General features: G+C 42.3%; 1 protein-coding gene across 1 annotated transcript in view; it reads left to right on the top strand.

Annotated features, from left to right (window-relative positions):
* Window positions 1-13,264, top strand: part of LOC120043772 (glutamate receptor 3-like) — a 121,982-nt gene that overhangs the window by 64,322 nt on the left and 44,396 nt on the right. The gene's annotated exons all lie outside the window — the stretch shown is intronic.

Here is a 13,264-nt window from a genome sequence, read left to right as displayed (position 1 = left end):
TATTGAAATATCCCATCCGTGACAAGGATCGACGAGTTGTACGTTCCGAGATACCGTTCTGCACACCACTGTTGTGCTGCACCGTTAATTGCCTATTTGTGTCCTGCCTGTTAGCTTGCAGGATTCTTGCCATTCTCCTTTGACCTCTCTCATGAACGAGCTGTTTTCGCCCACAGGACTGCCGCTGACTGAATGTTTTCACTGTTGTGTGTGAAAAGCCCAGGAGGGCGGCCGTTTCTGAGATACTGGATCCGGTGCACCTGGCACCGACAATCATACCATGCTCAAAGTCGCTTAGGTCACTTGTTTTGCTCATTCTAACGTTCAATCCAACAGTAACTGAATGCCTTGATGCCTGTCTGCCTGCTTTATATAGCAAGCCACGGCCACGTGACTCATTGTCTGTAGGAGCGATCCATTTTCGTGTACCTAATAAACTGTCCGGTGAGTGTATATATTTTACATTTTTGTTTTATTGGGATCCATTAGCCAGCACCATTGCGACAGCTAGTCTTACTGGGGTCCGACTCATAACGAGAAATATAACATTACAGACAAAAGACTTTACAATTTACATCCATTTAAAAACTTTAACATGTAGTGTGTGTGTGTGTGTGTGTGCGTGTGCGTGTGCGTGTGCGTGTGCGTGTGTGTGCATCTATCACTTACACATACATGACAGTACATACACACAAAAAGTAGGGCACATAGGGGAGAGGCATTGTGCCATGAGGTGAGATTTGACGATGTACCGATTCCATGGCCCAGCTCTGCAGATTTTGCTGCATGGAGGCAGAGTGATTAGATAATTTATTTTGGTACTGTCCATATGTAGCTCGTTTTTTGGTCACAGTCCAGGAATGGCTGAATAATTGTAACATTTACCTAGAGCTAACACTGCAGATAGCAATACTGGGTGATTTGAAAAGTCATAGTCAATTGATCAATAATATAATAATTATTTTAGCAAAAATGTGTATCTTTAATTTACAATCTGTAGAAACTATGAGAATAGAAAGGTTCAGTACTGTTGTGAAGCATCACAGCACAGTTGAAGAATATATGGCAACTTGAAATCCAATATGGATGGTGTTAAGAGATAGATGGGAGGGGTTGAATGGAGATGAAGGGTGGGACTAATAACAACAAGATAACAAATTTAAATATAATGTCTCTAAAATGTATATAGGTTCAGAACTTTTCTGAAATAGCACAGTTACAAATATATGGCAAATAGAAATCAAGCTGGATGGACATCAGAAATAGAGGAAGGCCAGGACTAAAAAGAAACAAAATATAACTATTGCAAAATAGATTGTGTATGTAAAATGTGTATAGTATGTACAGTCGTGGCCAAAAGTTTTGAGAATGACACAAATATTAATTTTCACAAAGTCTGCTGCCTCAGTTTGTATGATGGCAATTTGCATATACTCCAGAATGTTATGAAGAGTGATCAGATGAATTGCAATTAATTGCAAAGTCCCTCTTTGCCATGCAAATGAACTGAATCCCCCAAAAACATTTCCACTGCATTTCAGCCCTGCCACAAAAGGGCCAGCTGACATCATGTCAGTGATTCTCTCGTTAACACAGGTGTGAGTGTTGACGAGGACAAGGCTGGAGATCACTCTGTCATGCTGATTGAGTTCGAATAACAGACTGGAAGCTTCAAAAGGAGGGTGGTGCTTGGAATCATTGTCCTTCCTCTGTCAGCCATGGTTACCTGCAAGGAAACACATGCCGTTGTCATTGCTTTGCACAAAAAGGGCTTCACAGGCAAGATTGCACCTAAATCAACCATTTATCGGATCATCAAGAACTTCAAGGAGAGTGGTTCAATTGTTGTGAAGAAGGCTTCAGGGCGCCCAAGAAAGTCCAGCAAGTGCCAGGACCATCTCCTAAAGTTGATTCAGCTGCGGGATTGGGGCACCACCAGTACAGAGCTTGCTCAGGAATGGCAGCAGGCAGGTGTGAGTGCATCTGCACACACAGTGAGGTGAAGACTTTTGGAGGATGGCCTGGTGTCAAGAAGGGCAGCAAAGAAGCCACTTCTCTCCAGGAAAAACATCAGGGACAGACTGATATTCTGCAAAAGGTACAGGGATTGGACTGCTGAGGACTGGGGTAAAGTCATTTTCTCTGATGAATCCCCTTTCCGGTTTTTTGGGGCATCCGGAAAAAGCTTGTCCGGAGAAGACACGGTGAGCGCTGCCATCAGTCCTGTGTCATGCCAACAGTAAAGTATCCTGATACCATTCATGTGTGGGGTTGCTTCTCAGCCAAGGGAGTGGGCTCACTCACAATTTTGCCTAAGAACACAGCCATGAATAAAGAATGGTACCAACACATCCTTCGAGAGCAACTTCTCCCAACCATCCAGGAACAGTTTGATGACGAACAATGCCTTTTCCAGCATGATGGAGCACCTTGCCATACGCCAAAAGTGATAACTAAGTGGCTCGGGGAACAAAACATAGATATTTTGGGTCCATGGCCAGGAAACTCCCCAGACCTTAATCCCATTGAGAACTTGTGGTCATTTCTCAAGAGGCGGGTGGACAAACAAAACCCCACAAATTCTGACAAACTCCCAAGTATTGATTATGCAAGAATGGGCTGCCATCAGTCAGGATGTAGCTCAGAAGTTAATTGACAGCATGCCAGGGCGGATTGCAGAGGGCTTGAAAAAGAAGGGTCAACACTGCAAATATTGACTCTTTGCATCAACTTCATGTAATTGTCAATAAAAGCCTTTGACACTTATGAAATGCTTGTAATTATACTTCAGTATTCCATAGTGACATCTGACAAAAATATCTAAAGACACTGTAGCATAGCAGCAAACTTTGTCGAAATTAATGTTTGTGTCATTCTCAAAACTTTTGGCCATGACTGAATAAACTGGAAGTTGAAGCCTAAGTTGTATGGTTTACAATGATACATGTTTTACAATAAAAAGCAAAACATGCAGCTCTGTTCTGGGCCAACTGCAGCTTAACTAGGTCCTTCTTTGCAGCACTTGACCATATGACTGGACAATAATCAAGAGTGTGGTGTTAAAAAAGCAGAGCATCTTTTTATCACGGACAGACCTCTCCTCATCTTCACAACCATTGAATCAATATGTTTTGACCATGACAGTTAAAACAATTATTATTCCAACCTCATATACTGTATTTCCACTCTATGAGGTTGGAATAATACTGTGAAAATGATGATAATGCCCTTTTAGTGTAGGAGCTGTTTGAAAAGACTGCATGAAATTTCTGCCTGTTATGGTGGGATGGAGTTTTGGCCTGCCTGTTGACATCACTAGGTGGTAAATTAGTTAATAGACCAACCTCTCAGCCAATAACAGCTAGTTTTCAGTATTCCCCTCCCCACTCCCTGATATTCCTACTGTAGCTAAATTCTTGCTTGAGAAATTGCTATTTGCTAATAAGCTATTTTGTTTCTTTTTGACCATTTTAATTGAAAACAATCACAATAAGGTACGTCATTGTTACCCAGAAATGATTTGAAATTGAGATACAAACGGCTGCATTGGCCGTTTAAGACTCATTCGCTACTGCAGAAGCTGAGGGGATTCGTTGAACTACACTTAGATTAGTAACTTTACCTGAAACCTCAATACTGGTGTTAGCTCTCATATGGGAAAAGGAGAGGCGAAAGGAGGATACCTAGTCAGTGGTACAACTGAATGCCTTCAACTGAAATGTGTCTTCCGCATTTAACCCAACCCCTCTGAATCAGAGAGGTGCGGGGGGATGCCTTAATCGACATCCATATCTTCGGCACTTGCTCAGGGTCAGAACGACCGATTTTTGGTTATGAGTTGTAGAGTACTCAAGTTCGGTTATATTGGTGTGTGGGAATCGGATCAGTCAGTTGATGTCCATCAACTGAATGAATCAACAACCAGGGTTCAGTACCCCATTTATACTTTTATACCTGTGGAAAAATATATAATTATCACACGCACACACACACAATTAATGAGCTGTGGTTCTTAGGTTTAAAAATCACTTATTTAGTTGTCCTTTATGTGTGTGCATGAATGGAATATTTTGTAGTAATAATCTTGATTCAAAAGATTATTAAAAGTTTCTCCGTGCCCTTGTTTGTTTTCAAATACTAAGAGGACCTTCTTCGAGAGAGTCTGATTCACACACATATATCTTTGTCAGTGTTCCATCCCTTCAAATAAGCCTTTTATGAGCCTCAGTCTGCCTCCATTCCTTCAATACCTCTGAAAGTACCATCTTTTCCTAGAGACCTCTCCTGGCTCCTCCAGCTTTGTACTTCTTATTCCTTCTCCATTACACTCTAAGACATTTAACAGGGCTTCTCCATTACACTCTAAGACATTTAACAGGGCTTCTCCATTACCCTCTAAGACATTTAACAGGGCTTCTCCATTACCCTCTAAGACATTTAACAGGGCTTCTCCATTACCCTCTAAGACATTTAACTGGGCTTCTCCATTACCCTCTAAGACATTTAACAGGGCTTCTCCATTACACTCTAAGACATTTAACAGGGCTTCTCCATTACCCTCTAAGACATTTAACAGGGCTTCTCCATTACCCTCTAAGACATTTAACAGGGCAGTAAGTATGGCTGAAACGCTTACTTAACGCCTCATAATAACCTCACACACCACAAACAGAGGGAACATTCTCTCTTTAAGGGGGTTATGGTGCAACATAACAAAAATAAATTAAAACTTGTCATTGGTTCTTATTGTTGATCTAGCCACAGTTTGAGGCTGGCTCCTAGGCTACATTTTCACTGAGGAATAACAGCGACTATTAACCATGGTTCCTATCTCATCCTGTTTCCTAGGTGATCAGCCACTGAATAGGACATTACTGTTGATTTAAATTTGTTTATGTCTGCTTGCACAAGCTTGGAATGGGTTCACTAATCTTATTGTTAAGAATATAATTTTATGCCAGTTGTTAGCTTTTTGTTTGTTATACTCAGGATGGCATTTCATCTGATATATAGAGTTTGATTAATTAGCAATGTGATTCCCAACTCATAGATTATAACTAAATACATTATCTAGCGCTTTAGTTTTTTTTCATAAAACATGTTTCCTATTGGGTTTTTCAAACTGAATGGATTTGTTGGAGAAATCCCCTGAGCAGTGACGTAGGTCAATGGCTCTTTTTCTTATATTCTATCTGTCAATTGAAATTGAAGTAATGCCACAATTCTTTAGTCAGCGGTGTTGTAAGGTTTTCTCTAAAATGTCACAGAGCTCTAATGAGATGGAGTGCCACCAGGGGCAGAGAGCTCAAAGGAATGGGACTGACTGACTGACTCCCAGAACCTTCAATCCACACAGGAAAACACTCCTCATAATTACATTGTTTGTTTCACCCATGTTATGTTTCTTCTATTTTTTACACAAATACACAAGCCTACAGGGTTTACATGGTGTGTGTGTGTATATCTGTGTCCCAGCACCCTCCTAATATTGAGTTTTGCCCTCAGAACAGCCTCAATTCGTTGGAGCATGGACTCTACAAGGTATCGAAAGCATTCCACAGGGATGCTGGCCAATGTTACTTCACATTTTTTGGGGGCACTGAGCAAACTTTAGGTCAGGTGAGGGGACACTTGAGAATTTTGTGCAACTTCCTGCACACGGTTACAGTCAACACTGAGGCTGTTCCAGTACAGTTTTAGACAGTTGCCAATAGGCTATTGTGGCTATTTGAGCATAATGTACAGTGCCTTCAGAAAGTACTCAGACCCCTTGACTTTTTCCACATTTTGTTACGTTTCAGCCTTATTCTAAAATGGATTAAATAAAACAAATCTCAGCAATCTACACATAATGACACAGCAAAAACAGATTTTTTTGAAAAAAACACGATTTACATAAGTATTCAGACCCTTTGCTATGAGACTCGAAATTGAGCTCAGGTGCATCCTGTTTCCGTTGATCATCCTTGAGATGTTTCTACAATTTGATTGGAGTCCACCTGTGGTAAATTCAATTGATTGGACATGATTTGGAAAGGCACGCACCTGTCTATATAAGGTCCCACAGTTGACAGTGCATGTCAGAGCAAAAACCAAGCCATGAGGTCGAAGGAATTGTCCTCAGAGCTCCGGGACAGGATTGTGTCGAGGCACAGATCTGGGGAAGGGTACCAAAAAAATGTTGGCAGCATTGAAGGTCCCCAAGAACACAGTGGCCTCCATCATTCTTAAATGGAAGAAGTTTGGAACCACCAAGATTCTTCCTAGAGCTGGCCTCTCGGCCAAACTGAGCAATCGGAGGAGAAGGGCCTTGGTCAGGGAGGTGACCAAGAACCCGATGGTCACTCTGACAGAGCTCTAGAGTTCCTCTGTGGAGGGGAGAACCTTCCAGAAGGACAACCATCTCTGCAGCACTCCACCAATCAGGCCTTTATGGTAGATTGACCAGACAGAAGCCATTCCTCAGTAAAAGGCACCTAAAGGACACTAAGACCATGAGAATCAAGATTCTCTGGTCTGATGAAACCAAGATTGAACTCTTTGGCCTGAATGCCAAGCATCACATCTGGAGGAAACCTGGCACCATCCCTACGGTGATGCATGGTGGTGGCAGCAACATGCAGTGGGAATGTTTTTCAGCTGCAGAGACTGGGAGACTAGTCATGGGGCATGGACGGAGCAAAGATGAACGGAGCAAAATACAGAGAGATCCTTGATGAAAACCTGTTACAGAGCGCTCAGGACCTCAGACTGGGCCGAAGGTTCACCTTCTAACAGGACAACAACCCGAAGCACACAGCCAAGACAAGGCATGAGTGGCTTCGGGACAAGTCTCTGAATGTCCTTGAGTGGCCCAGCCAGAGCCTGAACTTGAACCCCATCAAACATCTTTGGAGAGACCAGAAAATAGCTGTGCAGCAACGCTCCCCATCCAACCTGACAGAGCTTGAGAGGATCTGCAGAGAAGAAACTCCCCAAATACAGGTGTGCCAAGCTTGTAGCGTCATACCCAAGAAGACTCAAGGTTGTAATTGCTGCCAAAGCTGCTTCAACAAAGTACCGAGTAAAGAGTCTGAATACTTATGCAAATTGTGATATTTCTGTTTTTTTTAATATATATATTATAGCAAAAATGTCTAAAAACCTGTTTTTGCTTTTTCAGTATTGTGTATTGTATGTAGATTGATGAGGGAAAAAAATGTTTAATCAATTTTAGAATAAGTCTGTAACCGAACAAAATGTGGAAAAAGTCAAGGGGTCTGAATACTTTCCGAATGCACTATAGGCCTACCAACAAAACCAATGGAGCGAATCCCATGACATTTTCACATGGAAATAGCTTTGGATTTCTGTGATATAGCCTATATGTGGTGTTCAGTGCAGGCCTACATTCAATGAGCCTTTAAAAAAAAAAATTACATTATGAAGGGCTTGACATGAATTAAGGATTTTTTACAGCATGGGCCAAAAAGCTGACTGTAAATTGCATTGTATTGTGTTGTATGATGCAAGAAACGACTATACGAAATAAAATGTATTATTATTACCATACAGAGAATTAGATAATGTAGGCTACCCCTCTGCCTATTGGCTTATTTGCATATTCAAGCCTGTCTCAAAATACAACACTGCCCAATTAAATAAGATATAAGCTTTTTACCTGACAGGCTTTTCAAAGACAGCTTGAAATGTAGCCTACTGTACACGTTTTGTGCTCTTGTAGGAAGCAGTAACTCCCCATTGCTGACCTATACTTATATATAACTGGGCTAATAACTTGCTAACTAGCAAAGAATATAAACAAATGTGCACACGCACACTCTGCGCTCTGATCTGAACTGATCTGAAAAGTGCACTAGCTGGTGATTGAAAGCCCGCTCGTGGGCTACCCCCGACAATAGAATTCTACTCTGTTGTGCTCTGGCTCTGTTACAACAAAATCACACTTAATCTTGCAAAGTTAAATTTATTTTGGTTTGTTGTATTGAAAAGGGGGTGATATAATGTTGATTCGATCACAGAAAAACTTTGATCTATATAGTGCAAACTAATGGGACGACTTCAGTGAAGTTCAATCTCATGCGTCTCTGCGCGGCATGGCATTTCTTCTGGGCGGCAGTCCTGGAGGAAGTGCGCGGCCGCCCACGCGCGCAGTTTAGAGGGAACATTGATGCTGGCCGATGTTGACTCCATTGCTTCCCACAGTTGTGTCAAGTTGGCTGGATGTCCTTTGGATGGTGGACCATTCGTGATACACACAGGAAGCAGTTGCGCATGAAAAACCCAGCAACATTGCAGTTCTTAACACAAACGAATGTGCATGGCAGCTACTACCATACCCCATTCAAAGGCACTTATAATATTTTGTCTTGCCCATTCACCCTCTGAATGGCACACATACACAATCCATGTCTCAATTGTCTCAAGGCTTAAACATCCTTCTTTAATCTGTCTCCCCTGCTTCCTTTACACTGATTGAAGTGGATTTAGTGGCATCAATAAGGGATCATAGCATTCACCTGGTCAGACTATGTCATGGAAAGAGCAGGTCTTCTTCATTATGGTGATCCTTCATTGCGATTGTGCTAAAGAGTTTTACTGTGACCTTTCAGACAGATTTGTGTTTATTGCCACTTGGTTCTGACCCTGATGGAAGGATGTATCTGAAAGTGACAGAATATTACTTTCTCATTCAGGTCAGGAGGTTTATATCTGTCCTCTTGACTGATGTGAGAGGTTGAAATCTTGACATTTATTAGCTGAATTCAGCTTATTAATTCTGAGCTGTCCTATGAATACCAATATGGTCATTCTGTTTAACTTCTGGCAATTATAAGTGTGATATCTCTGCTTTCCAAGCCCTGACACCCACAGCCCCAGTGTGAATGTTGAAGCCATTTGAAGTCACTTAACAGACACAGCGGTGGCTTTGGTGTTTGAGACTGGCAGGACACGTCTGGGTCTCTCAAGGACGATTCATTATGTGGGTCGTCACATCAACACTTTGCTTTAATATCAGCAGCTCCCAGTGTAAGTAGGACGCGCTGTCCCATAACAGCATACAATCAGCCTGCTAAAAATAGCCCTAGCCTCCTAGCCTGAGGGAAGATTTCACACAAAGGCAGGAGCCTGAACACATGCAAGATCACTCAGCGATACACTGGGCTGGATGGGATGGGGAGAATCCTCCAGAAACAAACACCCATTTTGGATTGTATTCCTCGAGTAGTGTGCAGTACTGAAGGCACAATATCTGAGAGAGATGCACAGAGTGGAGGGCTCCCTGTCTTTCTCTCCTAATATGAACCCAATGACTTGTCATTCAAAACGCATGTCTAGCACAGTGTCTCCTCCTATTCAATCATATAGTCGTTACTCGTTATCATTTCTCTCAGTGAGGTAGTTTGGTGCTAGAAAGACCAGAGTGTGTGCTGGCCTGAGGCTCTGTATGTGTTGATTTGTGGGGTCTGGGAGCTTGCCCTGCCCTGCAGGCTCTCACCATCTTAAAGGTATCAACCTGCTCATCTCCTCTGTAAAGAATAGGCCCAGGCATGAATGGATGGGCCTTTGGAGAGACCTCACTCCCACAACCTGTTCATAAATGATCAAGCGACGGGAGCAGTTTACCACAGGAGAAAAAAAGAGAGAGGTAGTGTGTGGAGACTAGAGACGAGAGTGGATGGAGAGAGAATAGAATGTTTGTGGGAATGGAACCGTGCATGCAGCTTCCCTCTGCTGTGCAGTGCTCTGTGCTGGTTGATGGAATAGCAGAAGTGGTATAATGCCCACTTGTGGATTGGAATTCCACTCCCACAGAGGAGAGGGGGGTGGATGAGCTGGATTCTGCTGGAGGGGGAAATGGGAGAGGGAACCTGACTCTGTGGGTGAATTACTGTATTGCTAAATGGTTTGTTTTACATAGATATCAATTTAAAAGGTATGACATGATACGCTGTCTTTGTAGTAGTATTACTATTAGTACTACTATTACTATCATTAGTAAACATTTTAATTTGACATTTTCCTGCTCAGTTGTTTTACACAGATGTTTAAGTGGAAGGGGAAAGGGAAGGATTTGAATCCTAAGGATGCCAGTTTCCATTCTGTGGAGTCGGATGACAAATGACTCTTATACGGCATCAACAAAGACAAGGCTCTGTCAGTGGGAATGCTTTTAAAGGGAGCCAAATCTTTTGGAAGACACCGGGGTATAGATGGAGCCCTGCACAGAACCGCGGCTCCAGTCTGCTTAATTAGAAAAGATTCCCCAAGGAATACTTAGGCTAATGGTCCTGCAGCAGCACAGCCCAGCACAGCGCAACCAAGATAGGAGAGAAAATTACACAATGGGCAGGGCAGACAGAAAGCCCTCTCCCAAACATACTGACGGGCTGTTTTATAACTCTTACTGCAGAGGAATACATCACCACATTCAGGTTTGGCCCCTTTTCAATCCAACAAATTGAAGATTAAGATGTAATCTGATTACAAAAAAACTAACTGTAACCAGTTATGTTACCAGCAAGAATATTGAAATCCGATTTCAGATACTTTTGAACAACTGGCTTACTTTTAAATTAAGAAATTATGTATACATAAAAAAGGCGCAAGTTTAAGTTTCTCAGAGGCCACTATGATGACACGCCAAATTAATTTGATGGATCCTTTTTGTCTTCTAATGCCTAAATAATCCAAAAGTAACTGAAAGTAATCCGATTATTTTGGTCATCTCAAAAAAATCTATTTCACATTTTATACTCAGGAATTAATCTGAATGTCAATGTTAGTGTGTCTAATCTCATCACCCAGAACCAAATCTTGCGTGCATGCTGGCCGTCGGCCAACTACTTGATTTATTTATTTATCTTTTGTGTTTTTTTCTTAAAAAAATACAAAACATATACATACAAAGGACAACATACAAACACACACAAACATCGACGCCATCACCCTGCCCAGACCCAACTGCTCACACCCCCATCTCCAGCTCCCGTATCACTCTCCACCACATGACCTCAAACTGCACCATTTTGTTTCTCTCCTTCGCCCACGCACTTTCAACATTTAGATAATACAGCATTTTACCTTTCCATTGTGTTAATGATGGAGGATTGGTTGATTTCCAGTTTTTAAGTAAACTTTTTTCAAGAGGATTCACAAGAAAAGTTTCGTCCACCCCATTGGGTAGCTCACTGCACCCTCATATGCCATGTCTTTAAATTATGCAGACAGACAGATTAAAAGTAAATAGTAATACTTCTGACAATCAACTTTCTAATTCCACCCGCAACTTTTGGACTTCACAGCATTCCCAGAAGGCAGGATTATTGAGTAATTGTTAGTTTTACATTTAAGACATCACTCTGCCATTGTGCTGTAGAATTTGTGAATTTTGTCTGTTGTATAATAAATTCTATACATTACTTAATACTGGATTAAGCGTACATTTTAGTTAACTGTAATTTAATTAGTTACACTACATTACCAAAAATACGTGGACACCTGCTCGTTGAACATGTCATTCCAAAATCATGGGCATTAAAATTGAGTTGGTCCCTGGGAAGGCTTTCCACTAGGTGTTGGATCATTGCTGTGGGGACTTGCTTACATTCAGCCACAAGAGCATTAGTGAGGTCGGGCAGGGATGTTGGGGCGATTAGGTCTAGCTCGAAGTCGGCGTTCCAATTCTTCCCAAAGGTGTTCAATGGGGTTGAGGTCAGGGCTCTGTGCAGGCCAGTCAAGTTCTTCCACACTGATCTCGCCAAATTTCTGCATGGACCTCGCTTTGTGCACGAGTGGAATTGTCATGCTGAAACAAGAAAGGGCCTTTCTCAAACTGTTGTCACAAAGTTCTTGGGGACCTTCAATGCTGCAGATTTTTTGGTACCCTTCCCCAGATCTGTGCCTCGACACAATCCTGTCTCAGAGCTCTATGGACAATTCCTTCAACCTCACGGCTTGGTTTTTGCTCTGACATGCACTGTCAACTTTGGGATCTTATATAGACAGGTGTGTGCCTTTCCAAATCATGTCCAATCAATTGCATTTACCCCAGGTGAACTCCAATCAAGTTGTAGAAACATCTCAAGGATGATCAATGGAAACAGGATGCACCTGAGCTCAATTTCGAGTCTCATAGCAAAGGCTATGAATACTGTAAATAAGGTATTTCTGTTTTTTATTTGTAATACATTTGCTAACATTTCTAAAAACCTTTTTTTTTTGCCTTGTCATTATGGGGTATTGTGTGTAGATTGATGAGGAAAAACTTTTATTTAATACATTTTAGAATAAGTCTGTAACGTAACAACATGGAAAAAGTCAAGGGGTCTGAATACTTTCCGAATGCACTGTATAGTGTTAGCAGTTGATGTTACTCTTCAATAACACAAACCCCAAAGCAAATCAGGGGGAGAAAAATAGGTTTATTCAAAGAGAACAAATCATGCGGGGAGGTAGATGGTAGATGGTCATGCTCCCCTGTCCTCAGGGATTCTCTCCTGTGATTCTCTTCAGTGATTCAAATCAAATGTATTTATATAGCCCTTCTTACATCAGCTGATATCTCAAAGTGCTGTACAGAAACCCAGCCTAAAACCCCAAACAGCAAGCAATGCAGGTGTAGAAGCACGGTGGCTAGGAAAAACTCCCTAGAAAGGCCAAAACCTAGGAAGAAACCTAGAGAGGAACCAGGCTATGAGGGGTGGCCAGTCCTCTTCTGGCTGTGCCGGGTGAAGATTATAACAGAACATGGCCAAGATGTTCAAATGTTCATAAATGACCAGCATGGTCAAATAATAATAATCACAGTAGTTGTCGAGGGTGCAGCAAGTCAGCAACTCAGGAGTAAATGTCAGTTGGCTTTTCATAGCCGATCATGAAGAGTATCTCTACCGCTCCTGCTGTCTCTAGAGAGTTGAAAACAGCAGGTCTGGGACCGGTAGCACGTCCGGTGAACAGGTCAGGGTTCCATAGCCGCAGGCAGAACAGTTGAAACTGGAGCAGCAGCACGGCCAGGTGGACTGGGGACAGCAAGGAGTCATCATGCCAGGTAGTCCTGAGGCATGTCCCCGGACAGGGCCAAACAGGAAGGATATAACCCCACCCACTTTGCCAAAGCACAGCCCCCACACCACTAGAGGGATATCTTCAACCACCAACTTACCATCCTGAGACAAGGCCGAGTATAGCCCACAAAGATCTCCGCCACGGCACAACCCAAGGGGGGGCACCAACCCAGACAGGAAGATCACGTCAGTGACTC

Source organism: Salvelinus namaycush, chromosome 3 (genome assembly GCF_016432855.1).
Source record: "Salvelinus namaycush isolate Seneca chromosome 3, SaNama_1.0, whole genome shotgun sequence".
NCBI classification, from domain to species: Eukaryota; Metazoa; Chordata; class Actinopteri; order Salmoniformes; family Salmonidae; genus Salvelinus; species Salvelinus namaycush.
Note: the sequence above shows the minus strand (reverse complement) of the source record. Positions and strands in the feature narration are given on the sequence as shown.